This window comes from Triticum aestivum, chromosome 5A (genome assembly GCF_018294505.1).
Source record: "Triticum aestivum cultivar Chinese Spring chromosome 5A, IWGSC CS RefSeq v2.1, whole genome shotgun sequence".
In the NCBI taxonomy this organism is placed as follows: Eukaryota; Viridiplantae; Streptophyta; class Magnoliopsida; order Poales; family Poaceae; genus Triticum; species Triticum aestivum.
In genome coordinates, this window is record NC_057806.1 from 108,131,782 (window position 1) to 108,151,699 (window position 19,918).

Sequence of the window (19,918 nt, forward strand, 5' to 3'; positions counted from 1 at the left end):
GGTGCAGGTTGAAGATGAACTGCAGGCCCTCCCTAAACTACATGTCAAGTGCCTCTCTGCTACCATTGCGTTCAGTTTTGACAGTAGCATTCAGATTCCACAGTAAATTTCAGTTTCGACAGTTAAGTTCAGAGTCAACAGTTTTTACCTCATCTGTTGTAGTCAGGTGGTTTTTGGTGATGTTAATTTTACATCCATTTTGCATCATCTATTGGAGATGCTATTAGAATCCCACTTGAGATTCATGATGTCTTTCTTGTGTTGCTTCAGTCTTGACGTCTTACGGCTCACCGGAGCTGCTCCAACGACAGAACGATTCGTCACAACAGAGCAGTGCCCTGGACGCCGTCTATAGATTCCTCAGATCTTCCTCCACACCTCCGACAGCCACCTCTGCCTCAACTGCTTCAGCGACCAACCCAATGATGCCGAGGTCGACACGGCTACGGCAAAGAGGTTGTACACTTGTTGCATCACTTATTACTATACATTCACGTCGATCCATTAGGGCTATTTTGGTTCAACGGAAAAACATCGATCCACTGGTTGTTACCATCACTCTAAATTTCTGCATGCTCTCCTTACATAATCTCACCATATTTTTTCGTATGCATGTCAGATATTGTACACAGTCATGCTGAACATGTAGAGAAAAAGAGAAGAGTTTTGCGTGGCAATACAATGTCATACAGACATCGCTCCATGGTGGGTTCAATGGCAAACCCTCCCCACCCCTCTTTAGATTGTAATCTAGAGGAAGATATCTGTTCTGAGGCGGATTCGGACACCGCTGACCACTCCTATTTACCCCCCAAGGTGTTTGCTCTACCTTGGCATGATGATGTTAGACATATCATGCATATGTTGCCTTGCAGTGCCTACTTTTGACATCATATATGTCATCTGCTTAGTTTAGACATGTTCTATAATTCCACCTGTTTAGTTTCTATATCATATATGGGAATTATGCAGTCTCACGTCTTTTAGCCAGCCATAATATATGTGAAATGTGCAATGCCATCCTGTTTAACCAGGCATCATATATTTGAATGATATCTTGCCCATCCTTTTCTTCATTACATTTCCATTTGTCGACAATGTTTGTACATTAAACTACTCTTCCTGTGAATCAGCCATTTGGGTGGGAGATGGAAAAATCTAGAGTGAAAACAAGGCCTTTAGAGGAGACAGTGCTACCTGTCAAAGTAGATCTCTTGTTGGGTCCCGATAGCTCCTCAGAGATGGATTCAGAGACAGATGACCAGTCCTATTCCCCCACTGAGGTGTATGCTCTAACTTGGCACGATTATACTGCTCATATCATGCATACGGTGTCTTGCATTGCATAGTTTAGACATCATATACACAATATTCAACACCATGTTCTTAGTTCAGACATCATATCGAATGCCCTCTGTTTAGCATATAAATCACATATGTGAATTAAATGATGCGATCCTGATTACTTAGATAACATGTAGGTGAATTATGTCATGCGATCCTGTTTAGTTATTCATCATATCTTTGAATTATGTTATGCTATGCTATCCAGTTTAGATAGACATCATATATGTGAAATTATGTCATGCTATCCATTTTAGTTAAAAAATATACATGTCAACTATTTCATGCCCTCTTTTTTCCACACTATCTATTGCATCTGTCTCTCATACAATGTCTGCACATTCAACTATGTTTCCTGTTTATCAGCCATTTGAATTGGAGCGGGTGATGCCAGTATCTAGCGGACTAAAAACACGGTCTTCAAATAAAACAGTGCTACCTCTCGGTGGAGATAGCACCCTGGTTGTACATGCACAAGAACCAGCCCTACCACACATAACCCAAACTCTCGCAGATTGTACCCCTACTACGATGGACAGAGAACCAGCTTCACCCAATCTAACCCCAACCCCAGCCGATAGTAACCCAGTTCCTATTGACACAACACCATCTCCACCACATAGCTCCCAAACAAGAGCAGTTAGTAAGGCAGCTCCAGTGCCCAAAGGGCCAGTACTATCACGGCGAACCCCAACTCTACCAGTTAGTACGCTTATTCCTGTGGAGGAAGCACAACCAGCTAGTCATAGTTTAGCATCTATCGCATTTGATGTTGTTAAATCGTATGTGCGTATCTTCCCATCTTGGAAATATTATACTGAAGATGAAGGAAAATGCCAGTTGCAGGTGTTCGTCCAGGAGTTATGTGTAAGTAATGTTATTCATGGCAATTATTTTGCTTCGTCCCATACATCCTACCTCCATGATGATTATAATACATCAAATTTTCCCATTTTTCCCTATAGAGAAGGACCGATTTGGAAACTCAGGATGAGGTAACCTGTGCTAATACCTCTGCTATCTTCAAGAATGCTTGGTGGCAGTATCAGAATTACCTGAAGAAAACGTACTTCACCGGCAGAGAAACTCATCAAATTCCCTTATGTTCTCCTGAGACACATTTACTGGACGATGACTGGGAACGCCTTGTTCTGTACTGGTACCGAACCAAGAATGTGGTAAGGTCTATGAGCTCATTATCTATTTTAAGTATTATATTCTTGTGTCTTACTGTACTCTGTTCATGTAGAACAAGTGCCTAAACCTAAAGAACAACTGTTCTAATTTAAGATTCCATTGCTACCATAGGACATAGATATATGTTTGTTTGATGCTTTTACTATGTACTAGTACTTGGCAATAGAAGACTTGGTAGTTTAATCCTGTCCACCTTACTAATGAACTGGTTCACCGAAATGAGTTTCATATACTAGTACATGCTAAACTTGTTATGTGTCTGCTTGTTTCTTCTTTTAGAATGCTGACAAAATATTGGGGAAGAGTGCCTTATTAAACAACGATAAAGGAAGTAATGCAGATAAGGTTCAGGATAGTGGCACATCCTGTCTTGGTTTAGTGTTGTAGTTACTGGCCACTACCGCTTGCACAAGCTATTCAAACTCACTGTCTGAATCAGTTCGGTTTCTTGAGTCTCAACTACAAGGTGAAAGACATCGATCAGCTATGCTGCGACAAGAAGCGGAAGGACTGCGGAAGTCCCTAGAGCATTCAGATGCATACTTTCTGGTGCAACAGCAAGCGTTGGAGGATTTTAGCACCAAATAGGACAAAGCTAATCAGCTTGCTAAGCTTATTGCCAGCATGGTGGATACCCAGGATAACGTTTCTTGAGCTCTTCTGAAGTTGTTTCAGTTATGCTCTTGTTTTGCTGTCGCGTTTATTTGCACTGGTGGCTAATTTTGACGGCCAGTGTATATGATATGCTGCTTTGTTCCCTATATTTGCACTGGTGGCGAACCTTGATGCCCAGTGGATGTAATATGTGTAATAGCCGTGATAGCCTAGCGTTAGTTGCTTGCTTAGTTATTTCCTTGTTGTCTTGTTTATTTGTTTGCTTGTAGTCATTGCAGTTCTTTTTCCGCGGTTAACTAGTGGCTGCAATAACCTATTTTTTAAAACTAGGCCACAATAACCATGGGCTAATATTTACTGTAGTGACACTGGGCCTCCTACGGGCCGTAGAAATAGTGGGCCTTCTACGGGCCGTAGAAACAGTAGGCCTTCTACGGGCCGTAGAAACAATGGGCCTTCTACGGGCCATATCATCAATGGGCCTTATACGGGCCGTATGATCGATTGGCCAAACATGGGCCAATAACAGGCCGCATTATGGCCGTAAACGGGCTAGAGTTGGAATCGTCCGTTCATGGGCCGACCGTAACGGGCCACCGTTAATAGGCCGTATTTGATGACGCTATGAAAACGGCCCAACGTATTAACGGACCACAAACGGGCTGACTGTAACCACGGGCTGAATTTGGCCCACAAGCAGAAAATGACAGTAACGGGCCGTAAGTAAACGAATGCTGGAAATGAGCCCAAGAATAAATGGGCTCTGAGAAGGCCAAAAGATAACATGGGCTGGAAACGGCTCAACGGAATAACGGGCCGTTAATGGGTATAAAGTGATATACCGAGAAGGCCGAAAGATAACATGGGCTGGAAACGGCCCAACGGAATAACGGGCCGTTAATGGGTATAAAGTGATACACTGTTCATTACGGGCCAGTTTCACCACAGACCGTTAATGGGTGTAAAGTGATACACTATTCATTACGGGCCAGTTTCACCACGGGCCATTAATAGTCCAAGAGTTACATAGGGCCTCATATGGGCTGAAAGACGTCATGGGCCATACATGCGCCAGAAGTGAAAACGGGCTGGAATCATATTGGATGGCCTAGATGACGCTACTGGGCCTAATTTGGATAGGGCGTAACGGGCCTTGGGTTAGCGGACTGTAAATGGGCTATATGCGAACAGGCCATTAACAGGCTTTCCATGGGCCGGCCCGCCACCTTTTGACCAAGTCAAACGGTCAGGCCTTTTTACAGGAATGGGCCTCTATTGGGCCGTGCCACGTGTTGACGTATCATAGGCGCCTATCTGACCCACTGACGAGCTGACACGTGTTTCGTCCGGCCAATAACAATTTTACACGTGGAAATTTCCCATTGGTCGGGGTTGTTAATGGGTTATCGGATCCAAAACCCGACCCGATAGCTTAACGGCGTTCCGTTACGGTGGATGCCACGTGTCGGTCACCCTTGACGAAAGCACTTCTGTGACACATGATTTATCGTCATGGAAGTGGACACTTCCGTGATGAAAATTTTGGTAATGTCATGGAACACTTCTACGACAGCATAGGTATGACTATCTTGATTCCGTCATAAATTTGTCATGGATGTACATGCATGACAAAAAAAGCGACCTACTGTGACAAACACGTATCATCATGGAAGTGTATTTTTTTGTAGTGCATGTCCCTTGTTACCATCAACCTTAGACGCACAGTTTGGGACCCCTACCCGAGATTCGTCGGTTTTGACACTGACAGGTGCCAGGCGAAGATATCCTAGTTCTCGCACAGGAACGCTCATAGTGCAACGTCGATCATTGGGTCCAGCTGTGCCCCGATGGAAGCTGTCTTCTTGGGGTCCATCGGGTGGACTTGAAATTTGACTATTGCTGGTTTGAAGGAGGTGGACTTGGGATGTTTATCACGGATTGCGTCGTCCCTATCCACCGTAGAGCATAGTGCGGTTAACTCTTCGGCCGCAAGGGCCTCAGACAGTGCCTCGAGGGCTAGGGATGCTGTTTTGTTTTCAGTGCGAAGGGCTATGTCCGGATCACTAGCAAGAGTGATAATACCATTAGGCCCGGGCATCTTGAGCTTCATATACCTGTCATGAGGTATATCTTGAAAGCGTGTGAATATATCTTGCCCCAATAGGGCATGATATCCACTGTTGAAAAGGGACACTTGGAAGGTTATCTCTTCAGACCGATAGTTCTCCGGCGTGCCGAATACCATATCAAGTGTAATTTCCCCCGCGCATCGTGCCTCCCAGCTGGGAATGATCCCTCAGAAGGTTGTATTACTATGCTTGATGCGGATCTTGTCTATTTCCATTTTGTTCAGTGTGTCCTTGTAGATGAGGTTTAGTTCGTTGGCACCGTCCATGAGAACTTCAGTGAGCCGAAAGCCATCCTCAATTGGGTTGAGTACCAAGGCGGCTGGTGCCTGGACTAACCGGATTTTTGGTTCGTCACTCGCATTGAAAGTTATGGCCATGTCGTTCCAAGGATTTATTGTTGCGACTTGGCAGACTTCGGCGAGGTCGCGGAGTGCCCTTTTGCGCCGATTATTTGAAGCGAAAGTCTCGAAGACTGTCAATACTCTATGGTCGTCATGTTCCAGGGGGAGTTTCTCCGTGGTGTTTTTGGTGAGGATATCCTCGCCCCTCTTGGCCACTTGCCGGAGTATCCAACATGCTCTAAGGCTGTGGGTTGGTATGGTATCCAGTGTTGTGTGTATTTTGCATGGCCCATCGAGCCATCCCTCCAGAATGGTTCCGCGCCCCGTGATGGGCTTAGATTTCTTTACTATTGGGTTGGGCGCCCGCGAGGGTGCATCATTTTTACCCGGGCGAGGAGTTGAACGGAAACCAGTGGTTCCCAGCGAGCTGCCTGAGCTTTCCAGGCACTTTCCATTTCGCAATATTTCTGTACTATGGTTGCCAAGTCAGCAAAGTGTGACACTCCAAAAATTTTGATTTGGTTTTTATCAAAATCTTTATTTGATTTGAAGAAGGCTATTTAAATTTTTTCTTAAGAACTCTCCTTCTCAAAACTTTTATGACAAATATTTTGGTACTCTTCTCAACCTTGATTTTTGGTTTTGAGAGATTTTCATTTTGTCTTGACTCTACTCTAGTTATTTTTTTGAAATTTCTTCTATTAAGAAGAAACCCTAGGGATTATGGGTTTATTCTTTTCCCTTTCAAATTTCCTCTTTTGCCATGTCACATTTTGACATAGCATTCCAAAACCCCTCCCTGCCTTGGATCAAGTCAAGACTCCCACCTCCAGCAAGTTTCAAACCAATTTTTATTTTTATTCCATTTATTTAATCCTCAAAACTATTTCTGCCATTATTTATGGACCTAGGTGATTTACAAAGGAAGTACCATATTTCTTTTGAGTTTTGATCCCAAACCAACTCCTCTGTCTAGTCCTTAGTACCCTCAACCTAGATCCATCAAGATCCACTTGTCCTCAATTCAAATATTTCAAAATTTGCCCGCTACAAGTTTGGACCAGAAATGGCATTTTTGGTGAAATTCATATTTTTCTTTTTCCAAAAATTCTGAAATAATTCATGCAGCTTCCAGATACACCAAGAGGCCACCTCACCAAAGATCAGCTCCAGAAAAATTTCCCACATGCCAAAATCATTTCATCGAGCACCTGGCATGCACTGTTGCTGTTCAAATTCAGAAAGTTCAGACATTCAGTGTTTCTGTTTTGCCGTCAGTGTTGTTTTCTTCAGAGCACGGCGTCGATCTCGCCAGTAACTGCAGTGACGCCTTGCTCCCTGTTCGGCCTCCTTATCCAGAGCGCCGCACACTCATTTGTTCGGGCACCATCGTCGGTGGTGACGTGTCTTGCCGACGCCGGCAGCTTCTGCAGTGGCAGAGCCACCCGTGGTGGCCAGCAGGGATCAGCACCACCTTTCCGCGCCGTCCAGCACCGCCCAAGCCAGCCGTGGCCTCCGCGTGGCTGTCCGCTTGCCTGTGCACGCTGCGGCACCGTCACCGTGGCCTGAGCAGCACAGAGCGTGCTCTCTGCCGCCGATGAGTCCTGTTAGCTGTTTCGTCGAGAACGTGGAGTACCACCCAAGGCAGGCCAAGCTTAGCACTTGAACGGAACTAGTGGACCATCGCGGTGATGCTTAGCCCCCTAAACCACCTAACCGACCTCTGCCTCGCCGTAATCATCACCGGCGTTATCCCGTTCTCGGCCACTGCCTCGGATCGGCTATAAAAGGAGCCCCCGAGCTCGTTCTCGACCCAGCGCCACACCCCCACCTCACCAGAGCCCCGCCTAGCCACTAGGAGGACCCCGAGGAGGTCACCTTCCCCGACTCCGGCCGCCCCGATCCGCCTCGGGCTCCGGCTTGATTCACTCAAGTGAGGCCATCCCCGCCTCGCAAACAGTGTCAGCAACCCTCTAGTGCACCCAGTACCCTAACCCGAGCCTCAATTCGACCTTTGCAGCTCTCCCCGGCGAGATCCACCAACGCCCGAACCACCATCCGCCGGAGTTGAGGCCACCATCGACGTGGTGCTCGCCGATGCTCAACTCCACCACCCACATGTGCGGAAGAACACGGTGAACACGTTGGTACCTTCCGACCCCCCTGCCTCACCGTGGATCGCCGCCGGCGACCACCGCGGCCCTCGGGCGCCAGCGCTCTGTTTTAGTTTTCAAACCCGACGGGTGGGACCTCCCCGTCAGCTTTTTCTCTTTTTCAAAACGTTTTCTGAAAATGCCTTCGGGCAAAATACGTCTTCCCCCTGGACTGACGTATTCTAGACTGAAACATTTTCTATTTTTATAAAGTGAACCCTGGAAACTTTCTGTTTCATTACAGAAAGGTCCCTGGACTAAAACTCTTATAACTTTTAAACAAAAGATGATTTTAACTTGAAACTTTTTCTGTCATATTTATTTTTCTGTCTAGTTTTTTACCATATTTATTTGAAAAATATTTGGGATACTTTTTGTGTGCGCATGGTATTCACGTAGTATCCGATTTTCTTTTAATACGTAGATACCGGAAGGAGTAAGGGAGACGCGAACTTTACCGAGCTAGACTCCGACTTCTCCGAACCAGGCAAGCATGTTTGAACCTTTGATATGATGAGTGTTTTGCATGGTTGCTTGAGTAGTTTTTCTCATGGCATGTTTATATAAGCATTTGTGAATGTTATGTGCATGCAAGGCAAGCTACCTGTGAGCTTCGAAGTTTGATGTGTCCTTATGATGATAAGGCAACACGATCATGTGGTGACATGATGGGTTGCAAGCTGGTATTGTTGAAGCATGCCAGTCTTATGCCAACCATTAAACCCAGTTCTAACGTGGGTCAAGTCTCGATCCCGTTCGTTTCCCCTTCGTGCTGCCACATGTTTTCTACAAAGAGTGTGGTTTAGTAAGTTGTAAACCTCTTTCCTGGTACACACCAAACAGAGAGACCGCGATGAGGGTCCCATGGCCCTGGATTAAAGCCAGTCATCCGGTCAGGGGGCATGGGTGTTTCCGGTTGGGACCGAGAGGGGGGCACCCCTTAGAGCGCGTGATATAAATTTGATCCCATGCTATTCGAGGTTGTGGCCTCCCCGTTTTAAGGTTTTTCTTGAAAGTTGCCGAGGGTGATTCCTGGCAACAGAATGTGGAATGGGTGTGTACTGGTTAGACGTGTTTCTTCTAAAACACCGTAAACGGAACTAGTCCTTGTGACTACCGAAATCCGTTGGTTGTGGTAAAGAGTACAAACTCTGCAGAGTCAAAACCATCCGAGTATCCATGTCCATGAGCAAGGACTTGGACATCATCTCCGTGTCAGTCTCAGCCTCAGTGGCAAATCTCAGTTTCAACCCCAGTGGCAGTCTCCGGAGAATGAATTTAAAACCGAGAGTGGTAAACTCGGCTGAAGGTTATTTATGTGAATGGACTAACCAGTATATTATTATATGCTGAGTATTTCCTTGCGATGATTTAAATTCATGAGCTATTTAAATTCAAATGATAAACTATAAGCCCTTTATGTGATGTCGCTCAGACGTCCAACTGTGGCATCATTGTCATTTACTTTTCAATATAAGCCCTTTTTGTGATGTCGCTCAGACGTCCGACTGTGGCATTATTGTATTTACTTTTCAATATAAGCCCTTTATGTGATGTCGCTCAGACGTCCGACTGTGGCATTATTGTTACTTACGTTTCAATATAAGCCCTTTTTGTGATGTCGCTCAGATGTACGACTGTGGCATTATTGTATTTACTTTTCATTATAAGCCCTTTATGTGATGTCACTCAGACGTCTGACTGTGGCATTATTGTTACTTACGTTTCAATATAAGCCCTTTATGTGATGTCTCTCAGACGTCCAACTATGGCATCATTGTCATTTACTTTTCAATATAAGCCCTTTTTGTGATGTCGCTCAGACGTCCGACTGTGGCATTATTGTATTTACTTTTCAATATAAGCCCTTTATGTGATGTCGCTCAGACGTCCGACTGTGGCATTATTGTTACTTACGTTTCAATATGAGCCCTTTATGTGATGTCGCTCAGACGTCTGACTGTGGCATTATTGTTATTTACTTTTCAATATAAGCCCTTTATGTGGTGTGGCCTCGACGCCCGACTACGGCATGTTAAATTTATTTTCACCTTTCGAGGCGTCGCTTCAGACACCCGATCGGTCTTTAGTTATTTTTATTGGGATTTCGGGAGGACTACCGCCTAATTTCCTCTTATTTATCGTGTAGTGCAAATCTATTATTTGATTGTGCATACTAACCTTCTGATGTGCATCATGTTTACATTTGTTATATCTTATGTCCGAACTGTCTTGCAAGTACATTCAATGTACTCACCTGGCTTGTTGATTTGGCCAGATGTTGACGAAGGTGATCTTATGGATGAAGAGTTCGATAGCGAGTACGACGCCTAGAGGAGTCCCAGTCAGTCACGTGCGATCCTGGAGTTGTTCACTTGTATTATACACGCTTCCACCACCCAAATAAAATCATCAAGCCTCACTCCGACGCTTGATGAGCTGTAAGATTTCAGAGTCATGTCACCCACCTCCCGGTGACATATCCACCACCACCTTTATTACGAGTCAGTAGTTATGCCACCCTACCCTTGTGCCATATCCGCCTTTATGTATAATATAGGCATGCTTGTAATAAATTGTTGAGCATCCTCAGCTCAACCATGTATGATATTTAGTACTGCTGGATTTCTGTATCAAGATTTTGTCTGCCAGTAAGAAGAATTCTTCTGTACTGGTCAACACAAAGGTAGGCTTTTCAATAAATGTTTTATTGGAAAGGCGGTCCTGACAACCTTGGTATCAGAGCCAGGCTGACTGTAGGAAGCCACTAGGTGCGACAACTAATCGGTTCTTAGCTTACTTTATTATTCTGCATATTGTAGTAAATTTTCTGTTGGTCATCATAAATTTATGATTTGACTATTCAGGATTTTGTCTACTTTTGTAGATGGCGAGCAACGTTTGTGAGTCACAGGTGTTCGCCAATGTTCCTGAGGGGTTTATCAAGCTCCTCATCTCCATCACCAAGATCGCGATCGGGCCATCAGTCCGTCCGGAGTACACACTCTACCGACACAAGCTTAGCGATAGTTTGTCTATGTACCAGGCCTCAGTTCAGTTCAAGGGTGGACGCGCTGAGTTCCGCCGCTTCCGATTCGTCGGGAGGGCCATGCCTATGGAGAGGCATGCCATGCAGATGGCTGCCCGTGAGGCCATAGCCCGCCTCCGGGATGTTCTTCCTTCAATGAAGACTCATCGTTACCGCTGCCTTCCATGCCATGTGCCATACACCTGCCATTATGCATTCGCTTGCGCCAGGGGAGAAAGAGATGAGGCTATTGAGATGCTTGTTGAGTACCTCAAGGCACTTGAGGCAGCTTTCGATCGTGGACGACCTCGTAGCTGCTCGTATGGATTCCATCCATGGATGCTCCGCCAACAGGAGGGAGCTCCTCCACATGGCACCACCACTGACGTTCGTCTCGTCCTCAGCATCATACACACCGTCCATCTTAGCCACCGCTCGCCGCCTGCCTACCACTGAGGAGTTTGACCAGGTCATTGCTCCTACTCCCGTCAGAGCTGCACCACCTACCGCGCCTGCACCAGCTCCTCAACCCAGTACTTCGCGCCTTGAGCCTATTAGCGAGGAGGAGATTGAGTCTCCAGCATCACTGGGTCTTACCCTCGGTAGGCCAAAGGAAGTCTTCACCATCTCCGACTGAGTACGCCTAGCAGCAGTGTGATGTGCCAGCTTGTATGATATGTTTATATGTACATAGGTTTGGTGAGAAGTAGTTTGTGTGCACATCATGTAGGATCTCGGTGAAGTGCACTAGCCTAAATAACATGTCAGGAATGTGTAAGCACATCCTGAGTGATGTATTGTATAATTATGGCTTGCATGTAAGATATGTACGGAGCGGTCCTTCTCCATGCGCGATCAAGTGTTTTCTTGAAAAATGTTGGAGTTCTTAAAATTTCCGCCTTTTCAAAATTATTTATTTTTATGACACAATTTTCTCATGAGTTTGCAAAATTACCCCAGAGTGAAAAATGCCTCGTCCTTGGACTCGTTCCATGCCAAACCCGCCGGAAGAAAATTATGGTGGCCAGACTAGTAACAATTTCACACAGGGACAGTCAAGTCAGCAAGGCAGTGAAACAACATTTACTCAAGTATGCCGCCTTTATGAGCAAAGCCAGCAGCAGCACCAGGAAATGATGAACCATGTTATCAATATGGGGAATCATCGTGAGCCATATCAGTAGGACTCTAAATTGTCTGAATTACAGAAGACGCGTCCCCCAACGTTCTCTCACACTGGTAAACCTCTTGAGGCTGATGATTGGCTTCGAGACATTGAGAGGAAGCTGATTATTGCATAGTGTTTAGACCGTGAGAAGGTACTTTATGCACCTCACTATCTCACGGGAGCAGCCGCGTCATGGTGGGAGAATTTCCTACACATGCACCCGAATGAAAACAGTATCACTTGGGAAGATTTTAAAGAAGGATTTCGTGGGGCGCACATTCCCAGAAGCATTATGAAGATCAGTAAAAGGGAATTTGAAGACCTCAAGTAGAGAAGCATGACAGTGACTGACTACAATAGTCAGTTTACCCTATTATCTCGTTATGCCAAAGAAGAACGTATGACGGAGAACAAAAAGATGGAGAAGTTTCTGGATGGTCCGGCACCAGCACTTAAATGCCACCTGGTTGTACACACCTTTCCAGACTTCAAAACGCTTGTGGACGAGGCCATTACATTGGAAAATGAGCGCCACAGCTTGGAGGAATTTTGCAAGCGGAAAAGGGACCAGGTTACTCATGCTCGCAACAACCGGCACAAGACTGACCCTCAGAAGATTGGAGCAAACCGACACACAACCAATGTTCTGCGGCCAATCAAAAATTTTCACGCAAGGAACAAGGATTTTACGTATCAACCAGGCGTCACTTGCTACGCTTGTGGGGAGGAAGGACACTATGCTAAACAGTGCCCAAAGCCAAGAAACTCGGCCCCAAAACCGAACAACAATGGGAACAATTCAGCACCCAAGCGCAACAACTTCAACCCCAACAACAATCACAAGAAGGGTCACCTGAACCATGTGACCAAGGAGGAAGCACAGAATGCCCCGGATATCATACTCGGTACGTTCCCTGTCAACACAATACCTGCCATGGTTTTGTTTGATTCTAGAGCTTCTCACTCGTTCATTTCGAAGAGTTTTGCTTTGCAACATGATTTTTCGATGCTCCCTTTGGAAAAATCCATGATCATCAAGTCCCCTGGGAATAAGCAAATCACTCAGAGTTACTGTCAAGGTGTGGTTATTGATCTCAGAGGACTAAAGTTTCAAGCAAACCTCATCGTATAGGAAAATAAAGGACTGGAGGTTATCCTAGGAATGGATTGGTTAACCACCAACAAAGGGTTTATCGATTGCTTCGACCGGACTGTAATCCTCACTCATCATCACGGGAAGACAATAAAAGTCGCAGCTCAAGAAAGACTAGGATCATGACAACCAAGATTGAACAAGGTAGACACCTCAGAGTTAAGCAAAGTTCCAGTGGTGTGTGAGTTCCCTGACGTTTTTCCCGAAGAACTACTCGGCATGCCGCCAGACCGGGAAATAGAGTTCAGCATTGAACTAGCACCTGGAACCACCCCCATCTACAAGAAACCCTATAGGATGGCACCCTCCGAGTTGGTAGAATTAAAGAAGCAAATAAAAGAATTGTTGGACAAAGGATTTATACGAGCCAGTTCCTCACCTTGGGGTTCACCAGTATTGTTTGCCAAGAAAAAGGATGGGACACTGAGATTATGCATAGACTATCGAGCACTCAATATGGTCACCATCAAAAATAAATATCCGATGCCACGGATAAATGATTTATTTGACCAGCTCGCACAAGCCAAAGTTTTCTCAAAAATTGATTTAAGGTCAGGATATCATCAATTAAAAGTACGGACAGAAGATATCCCTAAGACAACATTCACCTCCAGATACGGACTATATGAGTTTACTATAATGCCGTTTGGACTAACAAACGCCCCCGCATATTTTGTCCACCTCATGAACAAAGTGTTTATGAAATTTATGGACAAATTTGTTGTGGTGTTCATTGCCGACATTCTGGTATACTCTAAGACACCAGAAGAGCATGCAGAACATCTCAGGATTGTACTGGGAGAGTTAAGGAAACACCAATTATACGCCAAATTCAGCAAATGTGAATTTTGGTTAAGACAGGTTGGTTTTCTAGGCCACGTATTGACCCAAGAAGGTGTTGCTATGGACCCAGAAAAAGTCAAGGCCGTACTTGGCTGGAAACCACCAGCCAACGTAACGGATGTCCGAAGTTTTCTGGGAATGGCTGGATACTACCAAAGGTTTATTGAGGGATTCTCCACCATAGCGAAACCAATGACACAGTTACTCAAGAAGGAGAAGAAATTTGTGTGGACTGAAGCTTGCGAGAAGAGTTTCCAAGAACTCAAGAAGAAATTAACAACCGCACCAGTGTTAGTTATACCAGACATACACAAAAGTTTTGAAGTGTATTGTGACGCATCCCGGAAAGGCCTCGGATGTGTGCGGATGCAAGAAGGCAAGATTGTCGCATATGCTTCGAGACAACTTCGAAAGCATGAAGAAAATTATCCCACTCATGACTTAGAATTGGCAGCAGTCATTCATGCACTCAAAGAGTGGAGACATTTCTTTCTTGGAAATCGTTGTGAAATATATACAGACCACAAAAGTCTCAAATATATTTTCACACAGCCAGAGCTCAATTTACGGCAACGGCGCTGGTTGGAATTGGTGAAAGATTATGATGTGGACATCCACTACCATCCGAGAAAAGCAAATGTAGTGGCAGATGCTCTTAGTCGAAACCCCAGCTCGGACAACAACCGTCTACAAGACTTGAGACCTGAATTTCAACAGGAGATCGCCAAACTCAACTTGATGATGGTCATGGAAGGCACTGTGTCAAATTTGGAATTACAACCCACCCTGGTGGAGCAGCTTAAGAAAGCTCAGCATGGACACCCCAGCATCGAAGGCATAAAAAGGAAAGTGAGTATGGGCAAAGCCTCAGAATTCGTTGTAGACGATGAGGGAATATTATGGTACGGAGACAGACTTTGCGTGCCAAATATAGAGGGCCTCAAACAACAAATCCTAACCGAAGCCCACACCACTCCATATTTGATCCACCCTGGAGGAACCAAAATGTATAAGGACATTCAGGAAAGATTTTGGTGGCACAATATGAAGAGGGATATAGCCACCTTCATTGCATGTTGCGATTCTTGTCAACGCATAAAAGCCGAGCACCAAAAACCAGCCGGACTACTACAGCCAAACAGGATACCTGAGTGGAAATGGGACGAAATTGGGATGGATTTCATTGTCGGACTACCTCGGTCACAACACGGAAATGATGCTGAGGGAGTCCTGGATTATGGGGTGTTCGGATAGCCGGACTATGCCTTCAGCCGGACTCCTGGACTATGAAGATATAAGATTGAAGACTCCGTCCTGTGTCCGGAAGGGACTTTCCTTGGCGTGGAAGGCAAGCTTGGCGATACGGATATGAAGATCTCCTACCATTGTAACCGACTCTATGTAACCCTAACCCTATCCGGAGTCTATATAAACCGGAGGGTTTTAGTCCGTAGGACGACATACACATCAACAATCATACCATAGGCTAGCTTCTAGGGTTTAGCCTCCTCGATCCCGTGGTAGATCTACTCTTGTACTACCCATATCATCAATATTAATCAAGCAGGACGTAGTGTTTTACCTCCATCGAGAGGGCCCGAACCTGGGTAAAACTTCGTGTCCCTTGTCTCCTGTTACCATCCGGCCTAGACGCATAGTTCGGGACCCCCTACCCGAGATCCGCCGGTTTTGACACTGACAGATGCCATATGGGTCATCACCGATAGATTAACCAAGGTGGCACACTTCATCCCAGTGAAGACAACCCACACCACTCAGAAGCTTGCCAAGATTTATCTCTCCTGTATAGTTTGTCCGCATGGAGTTCCAAAGACTATAATATCCGACAGAGGCACTCAGTTCGTCTCGAAATTCTGGGATCATTTACAACAGGCTCTGGGAACTTAGCTAGCATTCAGTACAGCCTACCACCCCTAGACTGATGGACAAACTGAATGCGTAAACCAAATTCTAGAGGACATGCTGAGAGCATGTGTCCTCACCTATGGAACCAGTTGGGAAGAAAGCCTGCCATATGCCGAGTTCGCATACAACAACAGTTACCAATCCAGCCTACAAATGGCACCTTTTGAAGCCCTGTACGGGCGGAGGTGTCGTACTCCTTTAAATTGGTCAGAAACAGGAGACAACCGTATCTTCGGCCCAGACATGCTCAAGGAAGCTGAAGAGAAAGTTAGACTCATTAGGGACCGACTCAAGACAGCGCAAAGCCGACAAAAGAGTTATTACGATCAGAAGCACCGTGAAGTCAGCTTTGAACCCGGTGAATATGTGTACCTACGAGTATCCCCTATGAGGGGCCTGCAATGGTTCAAGGTGAAGGGAAAGCTAGCACTAAGATTTATTGGACCCTTCTGTGTGGTTGCACGGAGAGGCACCATAGCCTACCAGCTAGACCTACCCAAGGAGCTGTCAGACGTCCACGACATGTTCCACGTCTCGCAGTTGAGGAAATGTGTAAGCAACCCAGTGAAGCAAGTATCACATGAGAACATTGACGTGCAACCAGACCTCACCTACAAGGAACGTCCAATAAAGATATTAGAGGAGTCTGAAAGGAGGACCCGTCAGAAAACAATTAAGTTCTTCAAGGTTCAGTGGAGCAATCACACCGAGGATGAAGCGACATGGGAAAGAGAGGACTCTCTCCGGGCAGAATACCCGCACCTATTTGAGGATCAGCTAAAATCTCGGGGACGAGATTTTTCCTAAGGGGGTAGGTGTTGTGACACTCCAAAAATTTTGATTTGGTTTTTATCAAAATCTTTATTTGATTTGAAGAAGGCTATTTAAATTTTTTCTTAAGAACTCTCCTTCTCAAAACTTTTATGACAAATATTTTGGTACTCTTCTCAACCTTGATTTTGGTCTTGAGAGCTTTTCATTTTGTCTTGACTCTACTCAAGTTATTTTTTTGAAATTTCTTCTATTAAGAAGAAACCCTAGGGATTATGGGTTTATTCTTTTCCCTTTCAAATTTCCTCTGTTTCTATGTCACATTTTGACATAGCATTCCAAAACCCCTCCCTGCCTTGGATCAAGTCCAGACTCACACCTCCAGCAAGTTTCAAACCAATTTTTATTTTTATTCCATTTATTTAATCCTCAAAACTATTTCTGCCATTATTTATGGACCTATGTGATTTACAAAGGAAGTACCATATTTCTTTTGAGTTTTGATCCCAAACCAACTCCTCTGACTAGTCCTTAGTACCCTCAACCTAGATCCATCGAGATCCACTTGTCCTCAGTTCAAATATTTGAAAATTTGCCCTCTGCAAGTTTGGACCAGAAATGCCATTTTTGGTGAAATTCATATTTTTCTTTTTCCAAAAATTCTGAAATAATTCATGCAGCTTCTAGATACACCAAGAGGCCACCTCACCAAAGATCAGCTCCAGAAAAATTTCCCACATGCCAAAATCATTTCATCGAGCACCTGGCATGCACTGTTGCTGTTCAAATTCAAAAAGTTCAGACGTTCAATGTTTCTGTTTCGCCGTCAGTGTAGTTTTCTTCAGAGCACGGCATCGATCTCGCCAGTAACTGCAGTGGCGCCTTGCTCCCTGTCCCCCCTCCTTATCCAGAGCGCCGCACACTCGTTTGTTCGGGTACCATCGTCGGTGGTGACGTGTCTCGCCGACGCCGGCAGCTTCTGCGGTGGCAGAGCCACCCGTGGCGGCCAGCACGGATCAGCACCACCTTTCGGCGCCGTCCAGCACCGCCCAAGCCACCCGTGGCCTCCGCGTGGCTGTCTGCTTGCCTGTGCATGCTGTGGTACCGTCATCGTGGCCTGAGCAGCACAGAGCGTGCTATTTGCCGCCGCCGAGTCCCGTGAGCTGTTCCGTCAAGAACGTGGAGTACCACCCAAGGCAAACCAAGCTTAGCACTTGAACGGAACTAGTGGACCATCGCGGTGATGCCTAGCTCCCTAAACCACCTGACCGACCTCTACCCCGCCGTAATCATCGCTGGCGTTATCCTGTTCTTGGCCACCGCCTTGGATCGGCTATAAAAGGAGCCCCCAAGCTCGTTCTCGACCCAGCGCCACACCTCCACCTCACCAGAGCCCCGCCTAGCCACTAGGAGGACCCCAAGGAGGTCACCTTCCCTGACTTCGGCCACCCCGATCCGCCTCGGGCTCCGACTTGATTCACTCAAGTGAGGCCATCCCCGCCTCCCAAACCACGTCAGCAACCCTCTAGTGCACCCAGTACACTAACCCGAGCCTCAATTCGACCTTTGCAGCTCTCCTCGGCGAGATCCACCAACGCCCGAACCACCATCCGCCGGAGTTGAGGCCGCCGTCGACGTGGTGCTCGCCGACGCTCAACTCCACCCCCCATAGGTGCGGAAGAACACGGTGAACACGTTGGTACCTTCTGATCTCCCTGCCTCGTCATGGATCGCCGCCGGCGACCACCGCGGCCCTCGGGCCCCAGCGCTCTGTTTTAGTTTTCAAACCCGACGGGTGGGACCTCCCCGTCAGCTTTTTCTCTTTTTCGAACGTTTTCTGAAAACGCCTTCGGGCAAAATACTTCTTACCCCTGGACTGACGTATTCTAGACTGAAACATTTTCTATTTTTATAAAGTGAACCCTGGAAACTTTCTATTTCATTACAGAAAGGTCCCTGGACTAAAACTCTTATAACTTTTAAACAAAAGATGATTTTAACTTGAAACTTTTTCTGTCATCTTTATTTTTCTGTCTAGTTTTTTACCATATTTATTTGAAAAATATTTGGGATACTTTTTGTGCGCGCACGGTATTCATGTACTATCCGATTTTCTTTTAATACATAGATACCGGAAGGAGTAAGGGAGACGCGAACTTCACCGAGCTAGACTCCGACTTCTCCGAACCAGGCAAGCATGTTTGAACCTTTGATATGATGAGTGTTTTGCATGGTTGCTTGAGTAGTTTTTCTCATGGCATATTTATATAAGCATTTGTGAATGTTATGTGCATGCAAGGCAAGCTACCTGTGAGCTTCGAAGTTCGATGTGTCCTTATGATGATAAGGCAACACGATCATGTGGTGACATGATGGGTTGCAAGCTGGTATTGTTGAAGCATGCCAGTCTTATGCCAACCTTTAACTCCAGTTCTAACGTGGGTCAAGTCTCGATCCCGTTCGTTTCCCCTTCGTGCTGCCACATGTTTTCTGCAAAGAGTGCGGTTTAGTAAGTTGCAAACCTCTTTCCTGGTGCACACCAAACAAAGAGACCGCGGTGAGGGTTCCATGGCCCTGGATTAAAGCCAGTATTCCGGTCAGGGGGCATGGGTGTTTCCGGTTGTGACCGAGAGGGGGGCACCCCTTAGAGTGCGCGATGTAAATTTGATCCCATGCTATTCGAGGTTGTGGCCTCCCCATCTTAAGGTTTTTCTTGAACATTGCCGAGGGTGATTCCTGGCAACGGAATGTGGAATGGGTGTGTACTGGTTAGACGTGTTTCTTCTAAAACACCGTAAACGGAACTAGTCCTTGTGACTACCAAAATCCGTTGGCTGTGGTAAAGAGTACAAACTCTGCAGAGTCAAAACCATCCGAGTATCCATGTCCACGAGCAAGGACTTGGACATCATCTCCGTGTCAGTCTCAGCCTCAGTGGCAAATCTCAATGTCAACCCCAGTGGCAGTCTCGGGAGAATGAATTTAAAACCGAGAGTGGTAAACTCGGCTGAAGGTTATTTATGTGAATGGACTAACCAGTATATTATTATATGCTGAGTATTTCCTTGCGATGATTTAAATTCATGAGCTATTTAAATTCAAATGATAAACTATAAGCCCTTTATGTGATGTCGCTCAGACGTCCGACTGTGGCATCATTGTCATTTACTTTTCAATATAAGCCCTTTTTGTGATGTCGCTCAGACGTCCGACTATGTCATTATTGTATTTACTTTTCAATATAAGCCCT